Source organism: Camellia sinensis, chromosome 14 (genome assembly GCF_055761805.1).
Source record: "Camellia sinensis isolate YWXY chromosome 14, ASM5576180v1, whole genome shotgun sequence".
NCBI classification, from domain to species: Eukaryota; Viridiplantae; Streptophyta; class Magnoliopsida; order Ericales; family Theaceae; genus Camellia; species Camellia sinensis.
Window position 1 is genome coordinate 72,531,685 of NC_138974.1, and position 12,549 is coordinate 72,544,233.

Consider the following 12,549-nt stretch of genomic DNA (forward strand, 5'->3'; position numbering starts at 1 on the left):
GTTCGCTGTAGGGGACCTTGTTTTGAGAGAAGCAACTCTTGCCACCAAAAATCCGACTGAGGGTAAACTGGCAGCCAAATGGGAGGGACCTTACGTTGTGAAAGCCCGACCACGTCCGGGCACCTACCGACTTCAGGACATGGAAGGTCGAGACCTCCCCCACCCCTAGAACGCTGAACACTTGAAGCGCTACTTTCAATGAGTGCTTACTGTTGTATTGCTTAGTTGTTGTATTTTCTTTTTGATACATAATGTAAGCTTTGATCGACTGGACTACACCGTCCAGGACAACAATCCTATATCTTAGCTATCTGTGTGTTGTCTCAATAACCTTCTCATTTGCAGCACTTGTTAAAAGCCTCAGCCAGACTGAACATTAAAAGCCTCAGCCAGACTGAGCATTAAAAGCCCCAGCCAGACTGAGTACCAGAAGCGTCGGCCAGTCTGGTAGTTAACAACCTCAGCCAGACTGAGCATTAAAAGCCTCAGCCAGACTGAGCACTAAAAGCCTCAGCCAGACTGAGCATTAAAAACCTCAGCTAGACTGAGCACCAGAAGCCTCGGCCAGTCCGACTGTCAATAGCCTCAGCCAGACTGAGCACTAGAAGCCTCAGTCAGACTGAGCACTAAAAGCCTCAACCAGACTGAGCATTGAAAGCTTTAGCCAGACTGAGCACCAGAAGCCTCGGCCAGTCCGACTGTCAACAGCCTCAGCCAGACTGAGCACTAAAAGCCTCAGCCAGACTGAGCATTAAAAGCCTCAGCTAGACTGAGCACCAGAAGCCTCGGCCAGTCCGACTGTCAATAGCCTCAGCCAGACTGAGCACTAAAAGCATCAGCCAGACTGAGCATTAAAAGCCTCAGCCAGACTGAGCACCAAAAGCCTCGGCCAGTCCGACCGTCAACAGCCTTAGACAGATTGAGCACTAAAAGCCTTAGCCAGATTGAGCATTAAAAGCCTCAGCCAGACTGAGCACTAAAAGCCTCAGCCAGATTAAGCACTAAAAACCTCAGCCTGACTGAGCACTAAAAGCCTCATCCAGACTGAGCGTGAAGCACTCGGCCAGACCAAGCCTCAGCCAGCCTAAGCATAACAAGTCTCAGCCAGACCGAGCGCCACAATTTCAGGTTCAGACTGAGTTACTTACAACGTCAGTGAATCATAGCTTACCCCCAACTGACCACGCGTGCAGGGCTCGGTCAAAACCATCTATGCAAACTTCATGCTTGTGGAATTAGTAGACACACTTAGTCACAATTCCAGGTCCAAGTCTTCACACCACTTTTTGCTTAGTCAAATTCCAAAGACGTTCTTATGCGTTTTCTTTACAAGTCAGGTTATTTTCTTCTCAATCGAACTCTTACAACTCAGCCCGTTTCCTTACAAGCCAAGCCCCACTCCAATAAACCACTAATCTACTTCAGCAGTGTGGCAAACACAGACTTATAATTTCACTCCGCATTGAGGAGTTCTTAACTTTACTCTGCATTGAGTTTTTATTACAAGTTCAATTTCACTCTGCATTGAGGAGTTCCTAACTTTACTCTGCATTGAGTTTTTATTACAACTTCAATTTCACTCTACATTGAGGAGTTCTTAAATTTAGTTATTATTACAAGTTTAACTTCACTTTGCACTTCACAATGAGTTATATACACGCTTCGCCCACGCCTCATTCATTTCAGCTGCACAAACACAGACAATCAAATGAAAACATAATTGCAATTTTATTTATTCAGAGATTTGTACATGAGTTCATTACAGCCATTCAAAAAAAAAAAAAAAAAAAAACTCTCTTAAGTACAAACTTTCTTCACTTCACTCATTCCTCCTCATTGGAGACAAGGTCTTCTTCTTCAATACCCTCATCCAGGGGGGTTTGGGCCACATCATCTTCACCAATTGTTACACTACTGAAGTCTAAGTCTGGGAACAGTTCTTCAGCCCTACGTTTGAACATTTTCCAGCCACTGTCCCAGAACTCAGCCATTTCGTGTTTATAGAAGTCTGACTGTTGGAAACTCTCAATCATTCCGCTTCAGTTTTGCCCCCAGCGGTCGTCCTCGATGGGCCCGCCTCCTCATACTCCTCCCTCGCCAAGCTACTGGCGACCGCGGCATCCACGGCCATCTGAAATTCAGCAGACCCCTTGAATTGATCCACTACTGCCACATACAGATCGGGGTAAGCCGCCCTTTTAGAGGCTGCCTTCGCCCTCTCTTCGTCCAGCTCCTTCTACAGGGTCGCCGTTTCAGAGGCTGCCTTAGCCCTCTCTTCTTCCCACTCGTTCTTCAGGGATGCCTTTTCAGCAGTTGCCTTGGCCTTCTCTGCCTCCAACTCCTTCTTCAAGGTCACCATCTCAGCAGTCACCTTGGCTCTCTCTGCCTCCAACTTCTTCTGAAGGCTCTCCCTCTCTTTCAGTGCCTTTGCACGCTCGCCCTCCAGCTCCTTCTGCAGACCGCTAATCTTCACGTCTGCCTCATCTTTCTGCCTGACCAGCTCTTCATTACTGCTCATTACCTCTTCATGTTGTTCGACCGCGACCGCGCAGGCTTTTTGGGTCTCATCCAACCTCTTCTGCTCGCCAGCCAGTTGGAACTCGAGCGACACAACCTGGCGGCGTGTGTTCTCCAGCTCCACCTTGACCGCTTGCAGATCAGCATGGGCACTCTCCCAACTTGCAATTATGTTTTGCAGCACCCGCCTTCCTCAGCAGAGCCCCTGCTAAGGTGGTTACCTCCATTTGAGCAGAGCATAACCCCCTCAGTAGTTCAGCCTCATTGAATCTGGCTGCTGAGTGCAAGGCTGCCTCTTCTACTATCCCCACAAGGCGCTCTGCCTCTGTCCTGGCTGGGCCTTCTTCTCCTTCCAGCCGCCCAGTCACTGCACGAGCGTGGTAGATCGCAGTAGTCAGACTGACTCCCTCTCCTTGGGGTGCAGGACCTCCTTGGGGCTGTTCTCCCCTCTTTGGCTCAGGGCCAGTTGCTCCACCTTCTACTTACACTTCAGGGGTGACCCTCGCGACCCCTGCGGCGATCGCCGCCACTACTAGAACTACTTCCACGCCCTCTGAGGGAATGTCCACCACTTCTGGGGCAATTACTCTTCCTGGGGTCTCCTTCACTTTCCCTCCCTCTGCCTCCGTCGCTATGCTGGTCTCTTCTGCCCTCACTTCTCTCTTTCTCTTCTGGGCAGACTCTTCTTCACTCTTCCACACTCTCCTCTTCTTCTTCACTACGCCCAACACCTTCATCTCCTTCAACGACCTCTCCTTCAAAGGAACTATTAGGGGCGGTCGTGGCACAAATTCACCTAAGTTTTTTTCTCCCAAGGGTTTAGGTCGCGGGCGGATCCTCTCCCTTGCAACTGGCTTTGGCGGTCGGTCTGCCTGAGACTCTTTGAATTTTTGGGCTTTTGCAAGGATGGTCTGATCCTTTGCCTCTTGAGCCTTCTTCCTTGCCTCCAACTCCGTTCGGTCGAGGTCCCCACCACTCGACTGTGGACCTAACCCTGCCTCAAACAAAGCTGACGGCAGAATGAGCTCGTCCCACCTGGCCCCTTCCTTCTCCCTCCATTCCTTTACCCTCTTCACCCTCTCCTCTGCTGCTGCTCCCAGCTTTGACTCCACAGACTTGGTGGGCACTTTCCAAATGGTGCGCACTCCAACCCCTCCACTGGCAGATACATAGAACCACCATGGTCTCCACTCCTTGATCGACGACGGCAGCCCCGCCACCAGCCCTTTCCTTGCCGTTGCCTGCAGAGTGACCCAAGTCTCTTACTGCTCTGAGGCCTTGTAACATACGAAGAATTCGTCTACTGTCATGGCCGGCCCTTCATTCGCCTTCGGCTACGCACTTGCACAGGCCAGTAAGATCTTTCACGCATTGGGCATTAGTTGGCCCGGCGCTACCTCCAAACGATTCAGGACATCTACCACCACTTGCGGCAGGGGCAACCTCAGTCCTCCCTTTAGTGCTTCCTCATAAAGGGCAAACTCCCCGGGTTTGGCGTCGGATGGCCTCTCCGTTGACATCGGTAACAACAACTCTATTTCAGCAGGCACCTGGTATTTTTCGTGAATGGCCTCCAAATCCATTGCAGTAACCGTTGATCTATCTGCCTTTGTATGCCAGTGATCTGGTTCTGCCTGGCTGATTGGCTTTGGAGCTGCTATCATAGTGGAACCATGGGATCGTACCACCGACTCCTCCACCCTCTCCATCCTATATTGCTGTGCTAACTCCACTGCATCATCATCACCAAGTGGATCCACCCTGACATTCGCAATTTCTTCTTGGGCCATTTCTATGGTATGCCTGCGAATCGCTTCAGATGCAAGTGCAAGGAAGTTGAAAAAGTGTTGCAGAGGTGTATCGCGAGCAACAAAGGAGTTCACACTTGGAATATTTTGATTTTTTGTAAACAAGTAGGTGAATCGAATAATGCCAAAAGCCCACGGTTTGCCCGTATTCCAAGGATCCCAATTAATTTTCGCCAGCTTGAAAACTTTTCAAATCATCCGCCAAAACTGTCTTTTCAACACCTATAATGACCTATCGTTTCATTTATGATCTAACGCCTAATCTCCCCTCCCCCGTGGGATGTTGCCACGTGTACGACCACGACCCACTGTCTCCTCCCCTTACCCTTTTTTTTCCACTTCAAATCACCACGTGACACGCCGCCTTTCGAGCCCCACGCCCCTCCACCTCACCCTTCACGGTCGACCCTCCTCGTGGTCGACCCTCCCACTCGATCACTCTTCGTGGTCGGCCTTCCTCGTGGTCGACCCTCCCACTCGGCCAACCTCCGCGGTCGGCCCCCCTTCGCGGTCAGCCCTCCTCGTGGTCGACCCTCCCACTCGGCCAACCTTTGCGGTCGGCCCTCCTCGTGGTCGGCCCTTCCACTCGGTGACCCTGCACGGTCGAACCACCTCTCGGTCGGCTCACCCTCTCGGTCACCCCTAACACCCTCATCTTCTTCATTTGTATTCCCTTCATTGGACTAAAGCTGCACTCGAGAATGGGGGACTACTGACGTGTATAAGCCCATAAAGGTCATGAATCACTATGAACAACCCAAGTCCATCACTTGGAGCCCAATACATAACCCAGCTGGTGAGGTCCAGGACAGATAGAATCCAACATGGCATAAAGAGCCACTGACATTCAGACACGTGGCAAGTGAAGGACGAGCCACATCAGCAGACAAAGATTTGCAAAATTATTGCCACTGCACATCACCATTAATGCAACCCATTACAGCATTTATTACGACAACACCTCTCCGTCGGAACAGGACCCCCTTACCCTGAACAAGGTAAGCTATAGCATAGACTTTCGGCGAGGAGGCCAAGTCGGAAGGGACAGCGAAATGATTACCAAAGGATATAAGCAAATGTTGAAGACAAGAAGAATGTTAAGCTTTTCTATATCTAATCTCTCCTTCTATACTCTACTTCTCTTCCTAACTTGCTCGTTGGAGGGTTCACTGGGAGACTACCCCGTTCTCCGTTAAACTTGTTTGCAGGTCATCCGGTGGGCTTGATCATTTGGACCTGGACTTGAGGAGCTTGGACCAGTCCGACCCATTCACTGGGACAAACTGTATCATCAAACTTAACTGCCATTTGATATACTATTGATAAACTGATTATACATTAGGAATATAATTATAACTTTCAAAAAATAATTATTAATTAATAGAAAAATTTATGACTTTGTACTTTAATGTATGTAAAATTTATCAATAATTACACGGGCGGAGGGGTTCAGGTTTGTTTTGGTAGAGACCGACTCTTTGGAAAGTGCACGTTTGATTTTGAATTTGGACTAGCAACATCCGTAGGCGGGGTTGGGACGTTGTATCCGTGAGCTGATTGGTAGAGATTGGTGTTGAGGTCAAGCATTTATCTCGAGATGCAAATGCGTGTGTGGATGGTTTGGCCAAAGCGGTGTTGAGATCGCGTATTCGCAGCTGGTTGATTAGGGATGCGCCAGGAGAGTTGGGGCTGTTGTTGCAGATAGATCTGCAGCGGGTTGGGGCAGCTAGCTCCTGCCTAGTTTCTTGGTTTTCTGTATTGTGTTGGGCTTCGGCCACCATCTTACCAAAAAATAAAAGATAATTTATCACTAATTTAAAAATGGGAAAAGATTCCCTTTTGAACTGTACTATTTAGACTCATGAGACTCATTCAAGGTCTCGTTTTGATAATCTGAATCGTTTATTTTATCGAATATTTCATATTTCTTTTCACAAAAAAAAAGATCAATTCGATAATTGTAACTTATTCAAATTTTCACTAAAAAAATAGACAACAATTGTATTTTTAAAAATAAACCAAATATTTTTTTAATGACAAATACAATAAATTAAACAACTTACAATTATCGGATCGACTTAATTTTTATTTATTTTTAGATGAAATACACAAAGTACTCGACAAAATGAATAGTTCGAATTATTAAAACGGAATTCGTAGTAGACTCTACAAGCCGAACCAGCACGCTGAATTGATATTTTCCCTATAATTATTGCAGATGTTGTTTGAGCTGTAAAACTCTGGATTTCGTTTCCTATTTTAGGACAAAATGACTAAGCTAACCAAGCTTTTGAAACATCTCTTTCTAGGCAGTTTTGACCGTTTCATCTCTTCCTCCTCCCATTCTCCCTCTCTGTTGCTTCTTTATATTCAATATCAAGAGAGGGTAAAGATCATTCTAATGAAATCATGGATAATGCAGAATTGGGTAAATCAAAGTCGGTGAGATGGATTGTCGAGGGTATTCGTGTCCATCCTGGGGTAGACGAAGAACAACCAAGCATACTAGCAAAAAATTAAAGTGAAAAATCCTTCATGAGGAATGCAAGCAATGCTCGAAAGAGGTATGATGTTCAGGGCAGGGTACCGTCCCTTAGATGAGAAGGCAGCAATCGGAGGCTGCCAAAGGGGTTAACAGCTTACGATTCATTGATAGGACAACCACGGAAAAGAAGGAATTGAGAGACGCTTCACTAAACTGGCAATGAATGAGAGGCTTTCTATAGACAAATTTGGAGATTGCATTAATGTGTTTGGTTTTAGTTTTTTGAAAATGGATTTTTTATTTTTTTTATTTTTAGTGAATATTTTTAAAATTTTACGTATTTTTTTTTATACTTTTTTTTTAGACACCTTACTTAGATGCATTTAAAAAGTAAAATAAGTGAATGTAGTGATTTTCTAGGTGTGACAAGGAAGGCGTTGAAAAGTATTAACTTTTATAATTTAATTTTGATGATATTTAAAATATTATAAGATAAATTTTAATTTTTTAATATATATATATATTTTACAATTATTTGACACAAAAAATTAAAATAAAATTTGTCATTTTGATATAGATTGCACTGATTTAAAAATAATTAAATTTATTGTGCATCTTTTGAATATTTTAATTTAATATAAAAAAGAAAAAACAATTCAAATTCTTTCTATATTTTTTCTTATTCATTTCCTTCATTTGATTGATTTGAAGTGTTCCTTGGCAAGAATAATGCAAATACAAACGGCTAATTCAAATGGAAGAAAAATAGAAAGAAAGAGGAACCTATCTAGAATCCCTTTGCAACAGTTGGTTTATTCTATGGCTATAAAAGAAGCTTTGTGGAGAAAAGAACAGGCATAGAAGTGGAGAAAAATTTTGGTGATATTCTGTGTGGTGCATTTTCATTGAATTATAATTTATTTTGAGAGAAATTATTGAGAATTTTAGCTTTCATTGTACAAGGGTTTTGTATCCCTAAATTTTTTCTTCTAAGAGAGATAATTTTTGTGAGTGATTTTTGATAACATCACTTGGATTAGGTGTGACTAGCACCGGATTTACAACTAGTTGGTTAAAGTGGTTGAGGTTGATCAATTGTTAAGATTTACTAGCACCTGTAAAACTAGGAGTGTAATTACTATTTGATGAATAGTTAAAAAATAATGAGGAGGATCTTAAAAAGTGGTCGTAGGTTTGGTTTGAACTGAACCACTATAAATTTTGTGTTTGCTTTCTCTTTCGTTCGGTTTGTTTCTTTTTATTGGTCTTATTTATATTTCTTCATATTTTATTTATTTATTTCTCATTTAGATTAAATTTTAATTTATTACTCTCATCTTTATTGCTTCATATTTTTATTTATTTATTATTTGGATTATTTTTTTAAAAAAATTTAGCAATTTATTTAAAAATTCAATTCAATTCACCTTCTCTTAGATTGCTTTATAGGTAACAGAAAAGTATCGGAAGAATAGGTTAGAGAGGTGAGCTAAAACCTAATTGACCTTTTGGAATCATCTTTTTCTTCATCTTTCATGTCTATAATTAATGTTTTTTTTTTTTTGTAATAAAAAATTTGTTATGGAAAAGGTGATAGAGACGAGTGCATCCGGGGATAAGTTAATCCAATCTTAAGCAACATGCAGCAACCTATGCAGCTTTAATAATGGAGGAGCTTGATCCTGACCTCTTGGGATATATTGATGTGAACTTATCAAAACTCTTCTTCTTGTTATTCTTCTTCATATTCTTATCACCTTTAGTATCCTTAACACTTTTCTTCTCTTTTTTTGTTCTAAATAGATGTGGCAACTTGAAACTCTACTAAAAGAGGAATGGTGGGCTTTGAAGAAAGCAACAAAATGGTTGCTAACAAAACACATACACTTGCAAGAACCATGATTCCAAGACAATATAGAACCCCAGTTAGCAAATTCCTATCCAAAGCTTCAGAAAAGATCCATGAGAATTGGAAGAGAATGCTTGTACTCAAATGGTGGTTAACCATAAACTTGATACTGTTCACTTGGAAGTTTAACCAATACAAAAACAACGAGACATTTCGAGTCCTGGGTTATTGTCCTTGCTTTGCCAAAGGCGCCGGTGAGACTCTCAAATTCAATATGGCTCTCATTCTCCTTCCTTCCTTCGGATGACAATATAAACTTCCACAAGTGAATTGCACTTGCAATTGCAGTATGGACCTTCGTTCACACAATACTGCACGTAGCTTGCAACTTTCCAAGGATGATATCTTGCCCACATATCAAATTAATTGGAATTCTCAGACCTAGTTTCAGTAACAAGCAGCCTAGTTACCAGGATCTCTTTGAAAGCATTCCAAGCATAACAGGCTTTTTTGATGATCATTCTAATGATTTTCACATTCACACTGGCTACACATTCATTCAGGAGAAATGTCATTGAATTGCCATTGCCTTTCCACCATTTGGCAGGGTTTAATTCTTTCTGGTACACTCATCATTTGTTGGTCATCTTGTATGCCCTCTTGATCATCCATAGTTACTGCTTGTTTCTCTCATGCAAGTGGTACGAAAAGACGGTATGTCTACTTAGACTACTGCTCAAGTTGACAACATAAGAAATCCTAACCCATCACATAAACATTGAATAGTTGTTGAATATGTGAATCATATAACTAAATGTGACAATTTCCAAATGCAAAACACAAGTTTCCCCAACCACAAATTTCATAAAAGCACTATTTAGTAGTATTTGTTCTTGCCGATGTGCCTACTTTCTTATGTTTTGTCTATTCCCTCAACTATACAGACATGGATTTATGTCACGTTCCCAGTATTTCTTTATGCCGGAGAGAGAATTCTTACATCAATTCATGATCACAATTATCACGTCAACATCTTCAAGGTTTTTTTAGCAAATTCAGAATCTTTTTGATTTCAAATGCGTGGGAATCATTCAAACTCAATCTATTCTGTGGACAATACAAGCCATAATATACATTGGAAATGTTTTAGCACTATACATGAGCAAACCTCAAGGATTCAAATACAAAAGTGAAATGTACCTCTTTGTTAAGTGTCCAGATATAGCAAGTTTCGAATGGTAAAAAAATCAAATGAAATCATTATATATTAATCAAAATATTATATATGTCCATGGTCTAAATCTATACTACAAAACTATTACAGGCATCCCTTCTCCATCACTTCTGCCCAGGAGATAACTACTTGAGCGTTCACATTTGTACTTTGGGAGATTGAACTACTGCATTGGAAACCCAATTTGCGAAGGTTAGGTCATATATTAGAATTAATATGCCTTAAAAAAACAATTTATGCATTCTAAAGCATAAATGTGCAGGTATGTGAGTGTCCAATTAATTATAGAAACAAGAGAGGTGGAGATTTAGTTAGAATGGAAACTAAACCAAATTCGAAGTCTGACCGTTCTCAACGAAGGTGAACAAGGACTACATTAAAATTGTTGCAGATATTATGCTTAGCATCATCATACTTAATAATAGCTCTTGTCTCTTGAGGCATATTTCCAAGGATCCTCATCAAAGGACCTTATGGAGCACGACTCAAGACTATAAGAAGTATGACTTTGCTAGTTGGCTTGGGAATCGGGGCAACTCCAATGATTAGCATTATTAAAGATCTTCTAAACCACATCAAACCAGGTGGCCCTAACACGATGAGTGACAGTAATGATATTGATACTGATACAGATTCCCCTCAAGCCACACCTTGTTGTTTTACACAATAGATATCCAATAAGAAAAGTCCAGAAAGAGCTTATTTTTATTTGGCTTCCTTTGTTTACCGGTTGTAAATGTTGGATATGGGTGTAAGACCGGATATAATATAAGATGGGTCTCACATGTTTTTTTATTTTCCTATATCCTATGTTTGGTTGCGAGGTAGTTTGGATAGTGTATGATGCAAAAAGGGGATATGCAATACCACTCCCTTTGGTATTGTATATCCCACACCGTCGGATATATTTCATTTCATCCAAAAGTTAAAAATAATCACTCTCTTCTTATCCCATCCTATATCTTATCTTAACCAAATATAATATAAGTGATCCCATAGTATATATAGTTTAACTCATATCTTACAACATATTGTATCTTTATCCATAGATATTACATATCCTTCTAAAATCCTTATATCCAATCCGAATAATCAAACGGGCCTTAGGTAACAAGGGAACAAGGTTCCTTTGATTGGTTCAAAGGAGTCATGAATGATATTGCTGTTGAATTCACCCATGTGTGAAAGGGGTGATCATCCAAGTCAAGTTTGGTTGGCAACAATGGGAAGGCAACCAACCAAAGTCCACCTTGGCGGCCACCAACCATGTCAAGGGTCAAGCATGGAGGCTACCCAAAGGCTCTCCCACCTACTCCCTCACCTATAAATGGAGGTTGAGAGGAGAGAGCAAAATGTGAGTAAGTGAGTGAGGAAGAAAACCGTGAACCAAAGAGTGCGAGAGATGTGAGGCAGAGAGACCGTCTCCCTCGGTGTGAGCGAGGGAGACGGGTGAGTGGCTGAGTGAGGAGAGTGTGAGCTCCTCCTCTATTGTAATCTTTCTGTAATCTCCTCATTGGTATAGTGATAACCGGTTACTCTCCCGTGGACGTAGGCATTGGGCCGAACCACGTAAAATATTGTGTCTCCTTGTGTGTGGGTGTGTTTTTCTGCTTGTTTTGATTTCTATAAGGTCTTGGGCGGGATCCCAGATCCCAACAATTGCGAAGTATGACCACATTGTAAGTTTTGAAACATTGTTTAGAACTCAAACTTTACGTCTATTCTTCAACTAATTGGTAATTTAAAAAAATAAAAAAAACAAAAAAATAAACAAAAAAAACTATTTGAATGTTGCAGCATATAACAGAAATGCACAACTATTTGACTAGTGTGTATGAAGAAGAGGATGCGTGATATGCTCTCATTGCCATGGTGCAATATCTCTTACATGCTAAAAATGGAGTTATTGTCGTCTCAGAAAGTCGGGTATTGCAACTCAATTCTCTAAATCATATTTGATTAATAGCCATAATGAAATTCTAAGTAATTGTCTCTCTCTCTCTCTCTCTCTCTATATATATATATATATTGCTCAACATATAAGAACACATTTTGCAAGATCCAATTGGAGAAAAGTGTTCTCTTATTTGGCAGCCACTCACCAATCTTCAACAATTGGTAATCAAATTAGTAATTACACTTTCATGTATGTGGTAATTTTGGTATATGCTTTTGATTAATTATGTATCATGTGGTGTGTGTTGGCAGGTGTTTTCTACTATAGAAGTCCTACACTAACCAAACCACTAAAGAAGCTTTGCGAGGAATTTAACCTTAACTCATCGACCCGTTTTGATTTCCACAAAGAAAACTTCTAGAGTACAAATCCTTTTAACACCTAACTACGGGTCATAAACGAGCCAAACGAGCTGAGTTGTTAACTGTTGGTTTGAAAATTTTAACGAGTTTCAATATTTATTCAAGCTTTGTTCATTAAATTTTCAAGTCGATTTTAAATAAGCTTTTGTCAAGACAAACTTGAATAGTTTGTATTATACATTTTTAGGCCTTTCAAACTGAGCTAAATGAAAAATTGATTGTTCAACCTTGGTTTGAAAATTTTAACGAAATTCAAAATGTGTTTAAGATTGATTTGTTTACTTAGTAGGTGTTTGGGGTAAACTAAAAAAGTGAACTTTTTTTTTTACCTACATAC

General features: G+C 41.4%; 1 pseudogene; it reads left to right on the forward strand.

Annotated features, from left to right (window-relative positions):
• The first annotated feature begins 6,734 nt into the window (after positions 1-6,734).
• LOC114279271 (putative respiratory burst oxidase homolog protein H) lies at positions 6,735-12,211 on the forward strand (annotated as a pseudogene).
• The last annotated feature ends 338 nt before the right edge of the window (positions 12,212-12,549 follow it).